The 18,803-nt window shown below is 45.0% G+C and overlaps 1 pseudogene; it reads right to left on the bottom strand.

Moving 5' to 3' along the window:
• Positions 1–15,695: 15,695 nt before the first annotated feature.
• LOC138515544 (transcription factor BTF3 pseudogene) lies at positions 15,696–16,208 on the bottom strand (annotated as a pseudogene).
• Positions 16,209–18,803: the final 2,595 nt, after the last annotated feature.

Below are 18,803 nucleotides of genomic sequence, written 5' to 3' on the forward strand. Positions count from 1 at the left end.
TTTACTCTCATCTCATGCTAGGATTAGTAGAATCATGATCGCACAATAAAATGTATTTGATTGGCCCCCTCCTATGTTAGGTGAAGCTTAGGTGAAATCTGCACAAGTCGTGGTCTGCTTAGTTTATGTTCATTGATTTGCCATTGGCGTAATGTTGTTTGATGCAACAAAGCTCAGTGGCAAGCCACCAGCTGGAGGGAAATGGAGCTCTCAAAATCATGCCTATTATTTGTCCAGCAGGTGACTCTTTGTCATTGAATGGGGGACGAGGTCCAGCACCTGCATACCCTGGTCACAAATTCACTATCAGAAGGAGAGTGGGAGGTAGATGCCCTTTTAAGCATAAAAGTTGTTTAATGCACATTGTTCTTTGTAACGTCGGTAACACAAGTATCAGCATCTGCCTGGTGTACCTGCAATTAACTGGTAATTAGAGTACAATCCTGTATACGGGTAACAAGGGCATATCCGCAAACTGATCAGTGTTCCAGTTCTACATGTATGAAGTCAAGTCAAACAGTATTTCCCTGTGTTTTCTTTATCTAAATCTAATGTTTTGTGTGGTGCATTCTCCTTCTGCAATTTAATAGGATGGACTTTAGAGAATGTACTGTTCTTTTAAAAACGTTTATTCAGCCAGACATAAAAACGGTGCTCCATTCCTGTAGAAAACAAAACCGGACAGTTAAGTTTGGTGTGCGTCGGTAGTCAAGGTGAACCAGCTAAATCCTGTATTAAGTGACTGTGGAACCTGCCCTAAATAGTCTACAAAGAGATACAGTATATGTTGCATTGGCATCTGTTCTAAGGAATGTGTTAAGAGATACAGTTTGAAGCCATGTACTCTATTCTGATTATGGCTGCGAAAACTGAATTTGGGGAACAGCTCCTGAGACTTGGGACAAATAGTGACCTACCCACTCCTCCCCATGAGGCTGCCCTTCCCAGGCAACCACCTACCCCACAGCTGGAAGCACATCTTATGCTCTTTACACCCTTCCTCTCTCCCACTCATTCACACCAGACTGATGAGTGAACCATTATTCAAGTCATCCATCATGGGTACTTTGCTCTGCCCCCAAATCCCATGCTGCATCTAGTAAGAACCAATGTGTACAAGTTAGGTGAGGCTGTCTGTCTCTTTCCACACATACTCATTTGTAGAGAAATCCTTCCCATATCCTACCCCTACCTCCCCCAAAGTTTTATTTTATCATTGCTGAAGGTTTTTACATGTTTTACTAGGGCTCCTTTTCTGTTAGCAGATTGGGGCCTGATTTACAGAAGCATTTTACAATGGTGCAATCCCATTGGAAAACAATTTGTAATTCTGGCCACCGCTATATGGTGTGTCTCTCTATTCCTCTATTAGCTAGTACATTTCCTATTCCCTTTTTCTACAAAAGGGGCTATGGCAAATCCTAGGTTATTGTCACTTCTTTCATGGGGTAGGCCCCTTCCCATGAGGCCAGGGAGGTGAGGCAACTACCTGATAGTCCCCCTGTGGTTGGTAATCAGCAGGTGGATCTCACGGGAAGGGAAACCTTTCATGGGATTGGTCACAATAGTCCTGGGAGAACGCAGTATTCATTCACCCCTTGTTTCCCCACCTTCCTCAACCCCCATTCAAGTCCCTCTGATCCCCACACCACTATTTGTTATAGTTTAGCAGAGGGCAACCTTAATAAGACTGGGGCGAGGAAGAGGGACACTCATCCAAGCCTGATGCAAAATATTGTTGTGACGAGGAAGGATGAAGCAAGGAGGCAAACCACCACATGCGGTGCATCTGCCCAAAGGCAAGTCTAGTGGTAAAAAGGGGAGAAGGACTCATTCCCATGTCGAGAAGCCAGCCATGCAGGAAGAGGGAAAGAGACGATGGTCCTGTACCGAGCTGGAGGCTGGGACGCGAAAAGTCACAGGTACCCGAGTAATCCTAACGAGGTGGACCTGACAGTGGCAGAGACACCGGGAACCAGACTGGCGAGAACCGACCAGGAACAGAGACGCTGTCAGCCGAAGACGAGAGAGAGAGATGCTGAAGCAGTGGAGCTGCGAGAAGGAGAACGCAGAGTGTGGCAGGAATGGAGAAGCTTTGTTCCACCTCCTGAAGAGACCAGAGACCGCCCCGAGACTTCCCACAGGTAGGGAAAGGGCCAGACCGGTCAGGGGGCATTGAGGGAGGTGAGAAACCTCATGAAAACATCCAGAACAGCCTAAGCGGTGAAAGGGATCCTATGCAATTTAATATTAACTTTGCAACCCTTATAAAAACACCCTGAAGATTACAAGGGGATGAAAAGGAAAGCATACAAACAGATACAAAATGTATAAACCTAATAAGAACATCTCAAAGAGCACAAGGGGGTGAGAAAGAGAATATACAATAAAATATGCACTGTGTGAATCAGATAAATACATCCTGAGGGGCACAAGGAAATAACAGAAGGGGCATACAGTCATATACAAATATTGAGAGTGCACCTAGGTGGGACAGTACCTGGCAGGGGATTATACCGGGTCTGTCCAAGTGGACACGTGGTAATGAAGGGATTAGAATCCCACCAAGACAAAGAAATAGGGTCTGGGACTCAGATGAAAACGGGCAACTCCCATCAGTGGAAAGTTTACAGGTCGAGGGCCAAACGCTATACAGGAAGAATTATGAAAACAGGCAAAGCCCACCAGTTCAAAGAATAAAGGCTGAGGACCCACCGCATCAAAGTAATCATTATAAGCAGTGGCTGGAGCCCTAAAATTCAAATTGCGTTGGAAATGAAAGTTGTGAAAAATCAAGTCTGGCAGGTGAGTAGACCAGACTTAGTGTACCATTGGAAAAGTCTATGGTGCGGTTTGACAGGTAAGTCAAACAGACCTGACAAAAGCCTAAAAGGGTCATTTTGTGCAATGGGGATGAGGATCCCACCAAGACAAAGGAACAGGGTCTGGGACCCAGATGAAAACGGGCAACTCCCATCAGTGGAAAGTATACAGGTCGAGGGACAAACGCTATACAGGAAGAATTATAAGCAGTGGGCTGGAGCCCAAAAATACAAATATCTGTGGAACTGAAAGTTGTGGAAATCAAGTCTGGAAGGCGAGTAGACCAGACTTAGGGCCTCATCACAACTTTGGCGGTAACCCTTAAATTCGGCGGTCGCGCTATTACCGCTGGATTTAAGGGTCTGCCAAATCAGGACTTCGGCGGATTTCGGCCCATCTCTTGGCTGGGGGGAAATCTGCTGAAAATTCACGCTATTACCGCCGGCGCGAAATCCGCCGGTGGTAAGAGCGTGAATTTTCCCCATTGAGCCCAATGGGGAATGGGGCATTCCTGAATGGGCTCAATGGGGAATGGGGAATTACATTACTGCCGCACTCGTGATCCGGCGCTATTAGCGCTGGGGAGTTCGGTGGTAGGGCTAATACCGCCGGCCGTAACACAGCCGGCGTTACCCCCAAAGTCATGATCAGGCCCTTAGTCTAACTTTGGAAAAGTCTACGGTGAGGTCTAACAGGTTAGTGAATCAGACCTGACCTGACAAGAGACTGAAAAGAATCATTATTGTGCTATGGACTGGGGAAGAGGAATTCCCCAGAATATTTAGAGGAACTTTGTTTTGCGGACAAGTGGAACCAGAAACCCAGGAAGAGATTCCCCACAGGGGGTGGAGAACTGGGCCATCTTTAAGTTTGGATGAACTTGTGAACAGTGAACTATATTTATGCTTTTTGCATAAAAACGTGCAGGTGTCTGCATCCAGAATGGGAGCGGGCTCCTTCTGGAATGTTTTTTTTTTTTTTATTGTTCATTTATAACACGCTTAATATCAGCGAGTGGTTTCTAAGCGTGGCATTGGTATTCGAACCTGTGTTGAGTGTCTTGCTTCTAAGACAAACGCGTTGCCCCTGAGATATCCTTCCTCCATAAATAAGAAGACATACAGTTTTTCTTTAGTTAGTCAGTCAGTCAGTCAATAACTTTATTTTGGCGTTGAGACATACAAGTTTTGTATAGAACATATAAAACAACATAACAGTTTAAACATCATTTCAATCAATTTAAGTAAATAAAGTCCTGAGGTGCACATTTTAAGCTATAGAGACAAAGTTACATTCATAACTAAGGGGTAGAGTCACAGCAGCACTAATTAATCACTTTATGTCGGGGGTCTCGGCTGAAGAATATCAGCTCTGGGCCTTTTCTCAAGTGGTGTAGTGTTCGATTCTGAGAGCACTGGCTTCCTTGGGGCATTAACTAGGCCATTGCCACTGGGTTCAATTGCAGTATTCTCCGGGTATTGATAACTTGCCAGGGCACTCAATAGACCCCTTGCAGTGCATGGGTCCCTAAAATCAATTTGGATAGAATCAAGGGTATTGCTGGTACTGCTGGTATACATTTACTAACCCATGTTTCCCTGGGTTTATGAACATTTGATGCCAGTTTGGGGATCCTGTGCAAGTATAGTGTCCCCCCCTGCTCGAAGTGATGTTTGCCTTAGAGGTGATACAGGCATAATCCATAATTCGTCCAACATTGTCACATGCAGGTTTAGACCTATGCACCTTCTCGACGTGCAAGCTGGTATTCTGCAACAATGTAAAACAAGCTCATTTTGCATCGGTCCCACAGCGATTACAATTAGATGTATCCATTATATGCAGGAACCCTTTGGCCACAGGTAACGGTACAGATGTAAGGCAGGTACTTAAATTATTCCCATTGGGCAACCCCATCAACCCCGTCCCACTCTTAGTGATCTTGAAAACTTCACTGACTCCAGTGTTGCTAGTGAGGGTTTCGGAGAAAGGCAGTTTTGCTTCCACCCAAATATTTGAAGCCCTTTTCTCATCCTATTGATTATGCTGTGCCCCCCTCGCCCCCTATTCAATCCCTTCCCGACAGTGTCCACCAGTGACAAAACCAATTTCTTAAGAATTGGAAGTTCAACAAGAACAGTACTGCATTGGCAATGTGTGGGCACTGGGCCCACCTCGCCGGTTTGCTTGAACTGATATTTTGCCACTTGTTCATGAGATGGAAGTAAGATGGGCATGCCTCTCTCCAGACCTGCATATTTGGTTGCTCCCTCCAACATCCCCTCTATCTGCCCAGCCACGTTTCCCCCATTTTCAAACAAACAAATATCTCCACCCGAAAATGGCCCTTTAGATAACCCGTGCGGGTGCTGTCTGTGCTCAATAGGACAGGGTGACTTGTTAGAAGTGACCATCTTGAGTGGCAAAGAGCCGTCCTCCCCGCTTGATACAGCATTCTCAACAGTGACCAGTGGATGCGAGTACTCTGACCAGCCCTTAGTAGGAGGTAAAACAGCAGGAGTGACTACAGACACAATATCAGGGCTGTTAATGCAGGTTCTAGAAGTGTGGACAGTAGTCTGTGCAGTCATGACAGTAATTCCAGCCATAGTCGAAGTTGACTGATCAATTCTGCTGTTTCTGCTGATTAACCCAAAATCTCTGGCCTGGCATTCACTGGGCTTGTCAATTTTGTTAGCTGGCTCGGCATTATATGGGATAACCCTCCCACCCCCCGCATCAATTTTGTTAGAAAGCTCGGCATTATATGGGATTTCCCCCTCACCCCCCACTCCCTGGGGGTCCATACTGACAGGGGCATTAAAAGAACTTATGTATTTCGCTTATAAGCAAAAAGGCTTCCCCCTTGGGCCTTGGGGTCTTAAGTAGACTGGTTTCAACTGCACATGTTGGAAGAGGAGCTGTTATGGGAAATAATAAAGGGACTTTTCTTTTCAGAGTCAGCAGTTTTTGTTTGGCAAAAGGTGCCAGAGCCAGATCTAATGCTGTGGACTTTGCAGATAGGTCGAGAAATGACATCACAAAAATTAGGTTAACAATCAGGAGAGTCAACAAAAAAGCCCTTTCTAGAGTATATGACGTGGGCGTATTGCACAAATCAAGTTCTGCTTTGAGCCTGGTTAAAGCCAGCCGAACAGATTGAACTCTAATTATAGCAGTGTTATGACACTCCTCCCCACCTTATCTCGCGTCTAGGCTAATGTACAACCAGGGTATTTGGGCAATTACACTTGCCTCGTGTACGACCTCCAGGAACTGCACAGCCTGCTCAGCGACTTCAGCGGTGAAAGTGAACAATACCAACAGAGAATTACTCCCGTCTTCAATCAAATCCCAAGGGGCCTTCTGGTGCTTACCAACCGCAAACTCCCTGTGAGTGCCAACTCCCGCGCCCTTTCCCCACCGCGCGTGCTTCGCCCTCGTGGGGAGGCAGGAGCCTTTCTGAGCAACTTGGTGGGTGGGGCCACTATCCGGTACAGCAGGCAGCGTCAGCCACAGAGTACTGAGCTTTGGGTGTCAGCACCCAGAACGACAGAGACATCCTTACGGTTTTTCTTTAGTTAGGTTGAAAGTGTAAGTGACAGAAATAGGTTTAGACACAGGGTGGTGGACATTTGTTGTTTGACGGACATCTTGACGGAGTCCTTAGTGTTATTTTTGTTGAGGCAGGGCAACCCCTCATAGTGAATATGGCAAGATAGGCTTTTCTTTTCCTTTCTTCTTGTATAAATAAAAGTCTTTAGCCCAAATAAATATGCCACCTGTGTCTCGTCTCTCTCCTTCTGCACCCTTAAAGGGCTCAGCTAGAGATTGATATGGGGGTGCAGTATGGTGTGTTGTATTCTTGTGAATTCCCGTTGCTGATTGTCTATGATGTTAATATACTGCATATTTGTTTTCTCTAGCACCAATACCTTAGATTGCATCATTTGCTTGGCTGTCCTGCTACGCCATTTTGTAAAGACTGTGCAACTCAAAGCATCATCTGTGCTAGCCAAGAAACACTGAGTGCTTTTAAAGTGAGACTGTACTCTTATTTAAACAAGGCTTATTTATGAAGAACTCAACCTGCACCTTTTATTTTTTTATTATTTATTAACTATTTTAATTGACTTTTGTATTACTACAGATTGACCACATATTACAACGGAGAGGTTCATCATAATGCAAACCAACAGAGAAAATATAAACAACCTTTCATCACCAGGCCAGATATTGTTGTTAAAAAACAGTTGTCAAATGCTTCATTCCATCGGTTGTAACGTAGCACCATACCACTACAATATCCAGGTTACTTAACATTCTCCCAATGATTCCATATTTGAGCAAATTAGTAGAGCAGTTCCCCGCCCGATACAACCGCTCCTCCAAGAACGGACATTTGTCCGATACTTCTTTTCATACATTTATACCAGGTATCTCATTGACTACTTCAGCCTTAAGACCTACCCTTCCCGTCCCCGACCCCAAAACAGTACAGCCACCCACCCTTGGTGCCTTAATCAGGGCCTATTGATATTTTTCATCCTGGGTAGATATACCAAAATGAAAGGGTATGAATACCTGGCAAGAGGCTGTATTGAGCAGGAGGTTAGCATATCCTTATCAAGGATGACCTCACATCAAAGTAATCCAACTCAAAATTCAAATGGAACACATTAAAAAAGCCAGACCTGCCAGTCGCACAAACGTCAATAAATGTATACCATCAGAAAATTCAAAAGTGAACACATAGACAAAAATAAGAGATATACTTTAGAAGTCAAAGCAGGCAAGACGGGAGGGGTGTTCCAGCTAGAGCGAATGTAAGAAAGAAAGAAACCAATAATTTGAGTTAAACCAAGGTATTAGAGTTGAATATATGGGTTGGATATTATATGGGGTTTTACAATATGCAGGGCTCGTCCCACACCCTGAGCCTTGGCTCTCTAAGTAACTAACACTATCATTGTGAGTTACTAAGCAAGTTATCAAGGCAATGCAATGACCCCACAGCAATCCAAGCCACAATTCAATGTGACTGTAGTGAGGGAACTAAAAACTGTATAGGTTATCAAGCAGCATCTAAACTCTGGCACTCTACTCCATGGAATGACTACCTCATGCTCTCTAGTGAGCGCACAGGCTGCGGCAGATCCACTCAGCCACCAAGTTGTGAGGATAACTGCTGCCCCAAGTGTACATGAGCTTAGACCACATATTTTCTGTGCCCTTGTACTACTTGCCAATGGGTAAGAAAAAAGCAACAAAATAAAGCAAAAGTTAAAAAAGATGGGCAAATCAAAAATGCATTGACAGAGGCGAGATTAGTCCCCAGCTTTCGTGCCGGCTCCCTGTTTAGGGGTATGTTTCTAAGCCACTTCACAACCAATGGCCAAAGCCTGCGGGAGGTGCCCTGCTCACTTAAGCCTTTTGATGGACACTGAGACATATCAGAAAACATTTGGATGAGTTTTCCTCTTTTTAGCTTTTCGCTGTTTAAGTCATGTTATGTCATTTCATGTTATATATAAAGTGCCGTCCTCACGGCCAAACCCGTAGGAATGAGCACCACAGTTTTCATCTGGTTCCATTAGTTTCTCATTGGCCTGTCATAAATGGGGGGGGGGGTGGGGCTGGGGGGGAGGAGAAAGTCAGACATTCATCAGCAGTCAGTCTCCTAGACAGGGGCGGATATCACTGCAAAGGGTGCATTGCATGTCGACCGATCTTACAAATATTGATGACAAGCAATGCAACTCTTCCTCAATAACCAGTTAATCTTTGTTCAAAAGGTGACCTGTGCATTGTGTGGTCTTGGGTACCTCTGCACAGCTGCCTATAGTTACTCACTTTGTGTTGAATGTGGCCCTATTGGTTTTAAGATACTTGCTATGTCTATAACCTGTCAGGTTATGGGCAAAGTGCCTATCCATGGCCGTTGGAAAATTCCCTTTCTGCACATGTGGAGTTGTGAAAATAAATACCACTCAGCTCTAAAGGTTTGAAAATAAGAGATGTTAAAAGAATCATATCAGATGTGTCTTGGCTAGACATTGTACTGCTTCTGATGGCAGCATCCCAATCACACAGGCTTATCAGTAGTAATTGCTCGTGCATGCTTCTTTTCAGACTATAACAGCTGGGGACGTTAATGTCTGAGTTCACTTGTGTTATTCTTTTGAGGGCGACCTGCGCAGTCTAGGGCAAGGACTCCCTTGCACTTTCATAACCCGTGGCACCATGTTTACCATTGACCCCTACATCCCACCCAAGTCCATTTTCAGCTGTGATGAGGAGGCTGGAATTTAGTTTTCTGACTGAGCTCAACTGTGTGTGAATCACCCTGCCCTTGCAGCCCTGCCATGAAGAAACATGAGTACTGGAGGGAACCCAGGACCATTTAACAGTCTTTCAGTGTGCAGCCTCGTCTCCCTGCTGGATCGGTCGAGCTGAATGTGTGGGGCTTTGGTGGAGCACAGCTGGATTCGCTGATGGAAATTAAACTACTGAGTAAACAAAGGCATGTTTCTAAATCTGACCCACCCCAGAGGGAAGCCTATTTGGTCACTAGAGTATACATTAAAAATATTATTGTGATACACATCAGTAAAAAGTATATTACATGCTTGTTTAAGGACAAAGAGGTATGACCTATTTCTTTCAGTTTGCCAAATATCACATTAAATATTCTGAAAGCACTTTATAATCTCTTGTTATCCACCCATTACATCAGGGTCGTTTTTGGCAGACAGCTGCGCACTCTGTGGAGGTTCTGTCAGTTATGATCTGTGCTTGGCTAGCCTTGCTCCTTCAAAACATCCGCCATTTGTGCACGAAGAAACCATGGCACCCCAGTATATATCAAGCTTAAACATGTCAAATTACTTCATGCTATAAGGATTAGTCGACTTAACAGCCTGTGGTGTTATTTCCAAAAGCGATACGGTATAAGACAAAATGCTGTAAAGGGATTCTGTGTATTGGAAACTCTCAAACCACAAGGCCAGCCCCTCCCTGTTATCCCCACCCAATAAACAAATACACTATATTCAGAACTAGATGTCACGTTTTAATTTTGCGAATAATTTTCTTGGAATGTTCTCTTTTGGCCTGCTGTGTGTGCAAATTAGCTCCAATGCAAGACGTTTTTGCTCCACAAATTGTCTTTGTTCCACAGAGCCTTGTTGCACTGAGACAGGTACCTGACACACACGTGATACATATACACCGTCACATCTCCCTGCCCACCACGCCAGTTAAGGTGTGTGGCTTAAATGGCAGTTCCCAGGTGACAGGCTACTTCTCCAATGTGATTGCAGCATTGCCTGTACCCAGGAGGCATTGGGGGCCCTTGGTGCAGTTCAGCATGTTTACCATAACATCAAGCAATATCATTTGTTCAATGTGCAGAGGAATTGCAGTCTAGAGCCTCAGTGTGGGCCGCTGCTGTGCCAGATTCCACGGATCAACTCATGATTCCACGTGCATCATCATCAAACCCACACATGTGAGAAATGGGAATGCGGGCACAGACACAAGGCCTTGCAGATGCCATGTGCAATGGACTCGTATGGACTCTGCCAGCTGGCTGCTACACTGAGGCATGCCCCATAGTAGTCCATCTGTGAAAGACAGTTTGCCGTTAAACTATGTCGAACCAGGAAGTTGAGGACTGCATTGTGCAAATATCATTTCTGTGTTGTGCTGCTACTACACCTTTAAAGGAAATGATGTCACAAACTATAAAAGAAAGAGGGGTGCATGGCCTACACTTTGTTTTAACACCTCACCATACCACTTTTGGACCTCTAACATGTGCTATGCTGAGAAATAATGAAATGCTGTAGGTATGCATGGAAGGAAAACATGTAACACACAAATGCAGGGCCCATGAGGCACAGATAAACATAGGACAGTTCAGCTATTTTCTAAGGTTAACGGGGTTTTTCAGCTGAGTATGTGGCATGATACATGGGGTAGGACAGAAAAGCCAAGGCACTCCTATGGAGATGACGGAAGACAGATGTGTTAGGTGTTTATCTCTGCTGTTGTTTACTTTCAACTTTGTTTATTTACTTTTCAATCACACTGGTTCAGCATGTTCAAGTTGTTGTTGTGTTGCTGTCAGGGGAACTCCTGAGGATTCCAAGTTCCACACACATGTCTATTAGGGATCTCCTGCTGTACTCACTGAGACGTTTGGTGCAGCTGTGGAGGGAGGAGGGCCTCGTGTGCTACAGAACAATAAACCTTGTTTGGCAACTTACCTGGGCTTCTGTGTGGTCTGGAATCCTAACAAGATGCCACTTACACAGTATAACAACGTTGGGAACAAGCATGTCGTCAAGAAACACTACCTTCAGCAAATGTTTAATTGCTTGTAGGAAAACCTACAGTACACATCAGGAGAAAGGTTTGCTTAGAGCATACGATAGCACAGCTGAAGGCTTTGTTTCAGGTGACACAACCAAACCCGGGGGTTGAGGGGACATCATGTACAGGTCAGATAAGTGGGTTGCTGTGTTTGCAATAATTAACAACACGTGCATTTGAAGAAACGCCCCCATGCGTTCAGATGAGGCCACTGCACACACCAACCGGGAGGAGAAGGATGATGGCAGGGACTGCATGCCATCACAGGGCTTCACCTGACATGAACCTATTCACCTTTGAATGCACCCTTCTCTTGTTTCATGTAAATCATTAAAACCACATCTATGACACCACAACCTCAACTCATGTGCCCTTCCACCTTCCTCAACCCCCAACATCTGTGCCATCCTGCCACCTTCAACCCCAACATCCATACCCTCCCACCACCCTCAATCACAAATCAGATCAGTGTCCACAGACTGCCAGTTTACTTCTTGCTGTACTTCCCCAGTCCTGATGGTGACTTTGGTGCATGCATGACAGTGTGTTGGGATCTCCATCTGGACAACCAACCAGGAATCCCTCTGTTGGGATAGATGGTGCAGAGCTTACAGAATAAAGGCTATGGATGTGTGGCAGTGTCAGGATGAGAGACACGTCATGGTTTCATGACCTGCAGATATAGCCTCAGCCAACTCTTTGACCCTCTTCCCAACCATAGTTCTTGAAACTGTGGCTTCAGTGAGGTCCCTGCACTAGCAAGCAATTTCCCTTAGCACCCTGCGAGATGCCCCTTGCACCACATCCCGCATTGCTTGCGGACGCTGCAGATAGAGGTCTAACATGCTTCATTGTTTCCTGTTGCTCCTCCATCCTCGTGAGCTTTTCCCAGAAAGCTGTGAGTCTGGCGGTAGGTTCTCTGGTGGGTGGATGGGGAGGAGGTGTCACTTAGGAAGTGCATTCCATGTCCTGTCTCTCCAGCATCAGCAGAGTCATATTTATTTGTGACAATATCAATGTGCACTTTGGACCCAGAGCAACTGAGGAAGGGACAAAAGTTGATTCAGGTGGTAAAAGGCTCGCAACAGCGGAAGGTGCAGGCAAGCTCTCCTCCAATCCTTGCATCCACCAGAGTTCTGGCAGCTGGTGACTGGAGCAGGCTGACTGGTGCCTGTTGCCTCACTAGCAGTGGTGGTGGCTGGTTCCATTCTAATTTTACAGAGGCCTGACCATCAGTAATGGTGGCTGATGTCTTGTTAGTAGCTGCAGCAGCAGCGGTTTCATGAGATGGAGTTGTGGGCTTAGCCTGTGAAGGTCTGGCTTCATCAGCCTGGGCGCTTTTGGAGCCTGTTTTAGGAGCAAGAGCCTGTACTCTGTTGCCATTTTGGGAAGTTGCTCAGGCACATTTTAGCCATGCAAACGAGAGGCTGCTTAGTACGTATCTGTTGTTATGGGCTGTACATGATACAAATCAGGAATGGAACACACTTGATAGCTCAATTATGCATTGCCCTAGGCACTTGACTTTGCTGGGTGTACATGACTTTGGTTGTGAATGTGCTATACTCATTTCTGTTATGTAATGCTTCTGGGATACAAGATGCACATGCTCCCCAGCCAACACATCAGTCACTCAGAAGGAAGGAACAGGAACCCATGATCTTAATCATGTCAGTAAAGAAAGTTCAGTCTGTTTGCATTGCACATTCTCATCTCAAATGTTGAAACTCGTATTGCCATTTGGGGTCTGTTCTTACTCATGGCAGCAGTCATGGTATGCCTCTGGCATCTGTATGGTTACTATCTGCTTCTGGGTAATATATCCTGCTGACTTTGCATTATATGGTTTCAATGCATGATGCTGATTACATTGAGGTAGAAGGACCTGGGCTTGGGGGTGCATCGGCTCTCATGATTGCATGGGGTAACATTTATATAATGGCATAGAGACACTCAAACCATCACAGTCCTCCGGATGTGAGCTTTATTCAACGTATAGTAAGTACTCTTCACAATTCCCATGGAGATTTTGTAGGACATTCTTCATGAGGCTTACCACCGACGATAGGTCCTCTTTCCGAGTTTGGTAGTATTTCTGCAATATTTCTGTGGTAATGCTGATTAACTTGGTTAATATTACGGCCACTCAATGCACGAGATATTCTGCAAGATAATGTCTGGTGGCATGGCAGTCTTGATCCCCTTTTTTGGAGGAGAAGACACTGTATTCGGGCTTAGCCCGAATTTCCATGGGTAGGGGTTTAACTCCAGTACTTCTTCAGGTTTTTATCATTGAAGTGGAGGCTCTACCTCCAGCCCCTTGATCAAGGTTGATCCTCCTCTTCAAGGTCAGCCTCAAATGTTTGTGGTGCAGTAATAATGGCCGGAAGTAGGCTGCTGTCAAATCAGAGGAAGTGACAGTTGTTCTGCCATTTTTTCCCACACCACCACACTTGCTTCATCTGCTCCGTGGGTAACAGCTGAATGCAGACATGTGATACGTGTCCTTCTCCGAGATTCCCAGCATCCTCATGTGCACTCCTCAGGGTAAGCTTGACCGCCTGCTTGTTACCTCTGCTGTTCTGATTCCCTCATTACCAGTCATATGCACTCTGCTGGCAACCTTCTACACTAAGGTTGTGAGATGTAATGACTCCACAGTTACTCCTTTTGTGGCTGTGGTCTCACAATAGTAGTGGGCAAGAAAACAGTGCACACGCCCACACAAATCATTCCACTGCTTCCTGCAGCCTTCAATGTCATGCTGCACTGCGTCCACCGCCAGCACCTGGTCAGTGATGTTGGTCCAGATGATATTCCTCCTTTGGATGGATGTCATACAGTGCTGCACACCAAACATTGTCTCTGCATTAGACACCACCTCGTCTACCAATACCTGCAGCTGCATCTCTCTAAATCTGTGCTCGTGTACCCACATTTCTGGCGCCTTTACACTGCTCTTGTCTCTTGGCATTTATCTTGTAGGTGTGAGGCCTGGATGGATATAGGGAGTGATGGGTTTTAAATGTGTTGGATTTTTCAAAATGGCCACTGCAGAGTTTGCATTTATGTGATGATGCTGTTTCGGTGCAGTAATTATGCCAGGGTAAATCTGCTAATATTGTAGGTGCTATCAGTATTTCCACCGAATATTTGCTGATTTTGCCCACAAATGTTGGTATTTTAGCAGGTTGCTGCTGGACTGGTAAAGATTTACCAGCACCTAACTTCCCGGTGCCACCGGGTGATTCCAAGTCCGGCAGCCCGGGAAGTCAGGCGCCAGTAAAATGTAAGTCCCCATTCCCATGGAGTGGGGACTCGGAAGCACCGGCACCGTGACCGTTCTGCCTACTGTGGCCGCTGCGCCCGACAGGTTCAGACCTGTTGGGCACAGAGACACCGGCAGATAGACTCATAGTTTTCCGCTCCGGAAACAAGGGTGCCAGTGAGTTTACCGGCACCCTTGGTTCCGGAACCAGCAAACTTATGATGAGACCCCATGATGTTGTAATATGGAGGTAAATCTTTCATCAGCAATGGCGTTAACGGTAACTCTGTTCAACAGAATAACTGCTGTGCTTACCACCGAATTTGCAATGAGGCCCATTTTCATTTTGTTCTACCCTCATACATAGTACAACATGGGGGGTCATTTTGCACTGAGCAGACTGCAAAATGAAAGCATAAAAACAAAGTATAATGCTTTTACTATTTCATTTTGCGCTCCAGCTCTTTTTCGTCCCCTTCCAAGGTGTAGCAGGGGCACAGAGGGAGTTTGCATCTCCAATTTGTTGTCCTCCTCTGTCTTGGAAGAAGACTAGGTTTTACGCCTGCATGAGATTTTCTTATGGCGTCCACTTTGTATTTGCACCTCCAAATGAGCAGGCAGATTCTACAGGAATCTATTAGCAAATGCCACCTGCAAAGTGTAATTTGCAGGCTGCGTTTACTGTTTGGGGAAATCGAGTGTACAATTGAATAATAAAGGTGATTTGCCCCTGTTTTACTCATCACTTTTACACACTGCATTGAACATGTTTAAAATTACATGCAGAGGACCCAACAGCACATTGGTGGTCCCCTACATGCAATTATGCAATTTTTTTTAAACTACCCACTATATGTACTATGTTTTTTACAACAGTAAATGTGCTGCACATTGGTGTTTGCTTTACATATTTCAATTAATAGGGTCACGGGAAAAAAATCCTATGGTGGGATTTAGAAAAAAAATACAGTTTATGTACATAAGGTTGATGTTAGTTAGAATAGTGTAGAAACAAAGTATCTCCATGGCATTATAATTTTTTTATTTTTTATTTTTTATTTTTATGGACATTTTATTACTGCCAGAATGTTCCACACTTGTGGCTTTTAACCAGGCTGCAAGTCTTGGGAGTGTAGAGAACATAAGAAACCATTAAACGGAAACAAAGTCAAAATGCAAAATAGCAGCAGAGTTCCAAAGTTTCAAGTCAGTGCTTTTGTTAGTGAAGTCACTTGTTCAAATTTCCTCATTCTTTGAAGCATCATCAAAATTCCCAACAAGATCTGGAACTTCATCGGCTTCATCTTCCCCAGAAGCAAGTGGTGCTTTCCCATCCATGGATTGTTTTGGGAGAGCTTCTGCAATCCTCCTCAAACTTGTCAGACTGTCAGCACCAATTTGGTTTAATATACTAGGCAACATCTCCGTCAGCTGTTTGGTTTCTGCATGTCCGTTATTGTGAAGGTGTTAGCAGCTAGAGAGGCTTCAACTTTAGGGTTGTTGAAGTGAATAACTGTTCCTTGGTTAGTAAACATATTAACCTCAGAGATATTATTGACACCCAATTTCTTCAGGAGAACTGAAAGTTTCTTGTCATCAGCTGTGACTATTCTGTGTACAACCTTCTTTCTGCGAGCAGTGCCCTTCCCACCAATGTGGACTTGGGCCTGGAGTTTGGCAAGTTTCTCCTGATTCATGATGGTTTCTTTCATCTCTGACGCTTTTGGTGGAATTAGTTCAATCACCGTCAATCCATTAATCCGTCCATTCAATTCAAGTGCTATGTTATGGGGGACCGGGGTCTCTGCTCCCTGTAGTGATGCCCCTGATGGTGGGATGGCCCAATGCACCCATCACCCGCCCTGTGCTGCGCAGCTAGGAGTGACACCAACACAGGTGTTAGCTTGTATGCAACTCCATGACATTATAATTGGTTATTTCTATAACACGTTTAATACCAAAGATAGGTTTCTAAGTGTGGGATCGGGATTTGAACCTGTGTTACACAGTTTTGACTTGCTTCCAAGACAAACATGTTGCCCCTCAGCTATCCCCCCGCATGGTTAGATACCAACTGGCATATTCTCAAGAAGAACAAGTTACTTACCAACTGGTAACGTTCTTTCGATTGGATGTTCCTCCAACATATTCCTCATCTTAGATGTATTCTATCCAGATTTAGCTGCTTCGGAAATGTTTTCTCTGCATAGGGTGCCATACGTCAATGTCGTTGAGTCGATGGTCCCTCAAAGGCCTCCATCGAGGGTGGCATCATCGGGTATACAAGTAGCACGCGCGGCGTCCGTTGGCCTCAGTTCTGTTTTTCCCCCTCTTGCTCTACTGTGTAGATTGTGTCGGTAGTCAGGTGTCAGCCTTGTGAGAGTTGAAGTGGCAATAACCCTGAAAATCTACAGAGGGATAGGATGGGAGGGTGATGAGGAATACCTTGGAGGAACATCCAATCGAAAGAACATTACCAGTTGGTAAGTAACTTGTTCTTCGAATGGATTGTGTCCTCCAACGTATTCCTCATCTTAGATAGACTCCCAAAGCAGTATAGAAAAATCTCTGGAGGAGGGAGTAGATTTTTTATACTATTATAAGGTGGAATATAGCACTGTTTTGCCAAAAGCAAGCTCCTTAGACTGGGAAGCATCCAGACTATAGAATTTTGAAAAAGTGTGCATCGATGACCAAGTTGCTGCTTCACAAATGGATTTTATGGGAACACCTCTTTGAAGGGCTGTCGAAGAGGCAATGCCTCTGGTGGAATGGGCCCTTAAGCCTTGTGGTGGGTCTTTTACCGCCAATCTGTAGCATTCTGAAATGCAAAGTACAATCAAACGTGATGTGGTTTGTTTTGACACAGATTGACGCAATTTCCTTCTGGTGTAGCCAATAAAAAGTTGATTATCCACTCTAAGCTTGGAAAGCCTAGAAATGTAAAAGCTTGAAGCTCTTCTCGGGTCCAACCTGTGCAATTTTTCCTCCTCCTTACTAGGATGGGGTGGAGGGTAGAATGTGGGTAGAACAATTTTCTGATTTAAATGAAAATCGGACACATTAGTTAATAATGAGGGTTTAACCCTTAATACCACTCTGTCCCTATGGAACACAGTATAGGGTGGCCCAGAAGACAGTGCCTGCAATTCACTCACTCTTCTTGCAGATGTTAAAGCAACTAGGAAAGCAGTTTTCCATGTTAGTAATCTTAATGGACAAGTGTGCAAGGGTTCAAAAGGGGCACACATTAAGAATTTTAGAACCACATTAAGATCCCAAATTGGTACTTGAAAAGGGTAAGGAGGAAACACATTGGTGAGTCCTTTTAAGAATTGTACTATTAAGGGAATTTCGAAATAGGAGCATTCTTCCGACGAGCACTTGAAAATGGAAAGCGCTGCAAGATAACCTTTAATGGTCCCAACATTTAGACCTCTATGTGCTAGGGACAAGAGGAAGGACAACACTTCCGAATGGAACATAGAAAACGATCAACATTCTTTTCTCTGCACAAGTTGCAAAACTTTTTCCAACGGCAACAGTATCAAGATTTTGTTGCTGGCCTTCTCGCCGAAAGCAACACCTCAATGACCTCATCTGGAAGGTCCCAATCCTTGTATCTCAGCCTTTCAGATAGCAAGCGTGAAGGTTGAGAATCTTGACCTCTGGATGGAGAATCTGGCTCTCCATTTGTGAGAGAAGGTCCTCTCTCTGTGGAAGATATAACGGAGGACAGATGGACATGTCTAGAAGGTCCAGGTACCACGTTCTCCTGGCCCAATCCGGGGCAATTAGGATCATACGGTTTCCGAACCATCTCAATCTTCTGATGACCTGAGGAATGACGGGAATCGTAGGGAACGCGTATAATAGTGGGAAGTTTCACTCCACCACAAATGCGTCCCCTAGGGCTCCTCTCTGGGGAAATTCCCTTGGGCAATACCTTTCGCACTTCCGATTGATTCCGGTCGCAAATAGGTCTACTTGAGGGGTTCCCCAAAGGGCGAAGATCTCTTGAATGACTTCCTGAGCCAGTTCCCACTCGTGGAACACCTTGCTCTGCCTGCTCAAAGCGTCTGCCGTCATATTCTCCTCCCCAGCTAGATGAACTGCCGTTAAGGAGATTCCTTCTTGAATTGCCCAATACCAGAGCCGCATTGCCTCTCTGAACAGAGGTAGTGACCTTACACCTCCTCTTTTGTTTAGATAATGCATGGCCACTGTGTTGTCCGTCATTATCAGGACATTTTTTCCTCTGACAGATGACAGAAAAGCCTTCAGCACTAGTCTGATTGCTCTCAGCTCTAAAAGGTTGATGTGTCGTTTGGATTCC

Source organism: Ambystoma mexicanum, chromosome 6q, assembly GCF_040938575.1.
Source record: "Ambystoma mexicanum isolate Mex_15411 chromosome 6q, UKY_AmexF1_1, whole genome shotgun sequence".
NCBI classification, from domain to species: Eukaryota; Metazoa; Chordata; class Amphibia; order Caudata; family Ambystomatidae; genus Ambystoma; species Ambystoma mexicanum.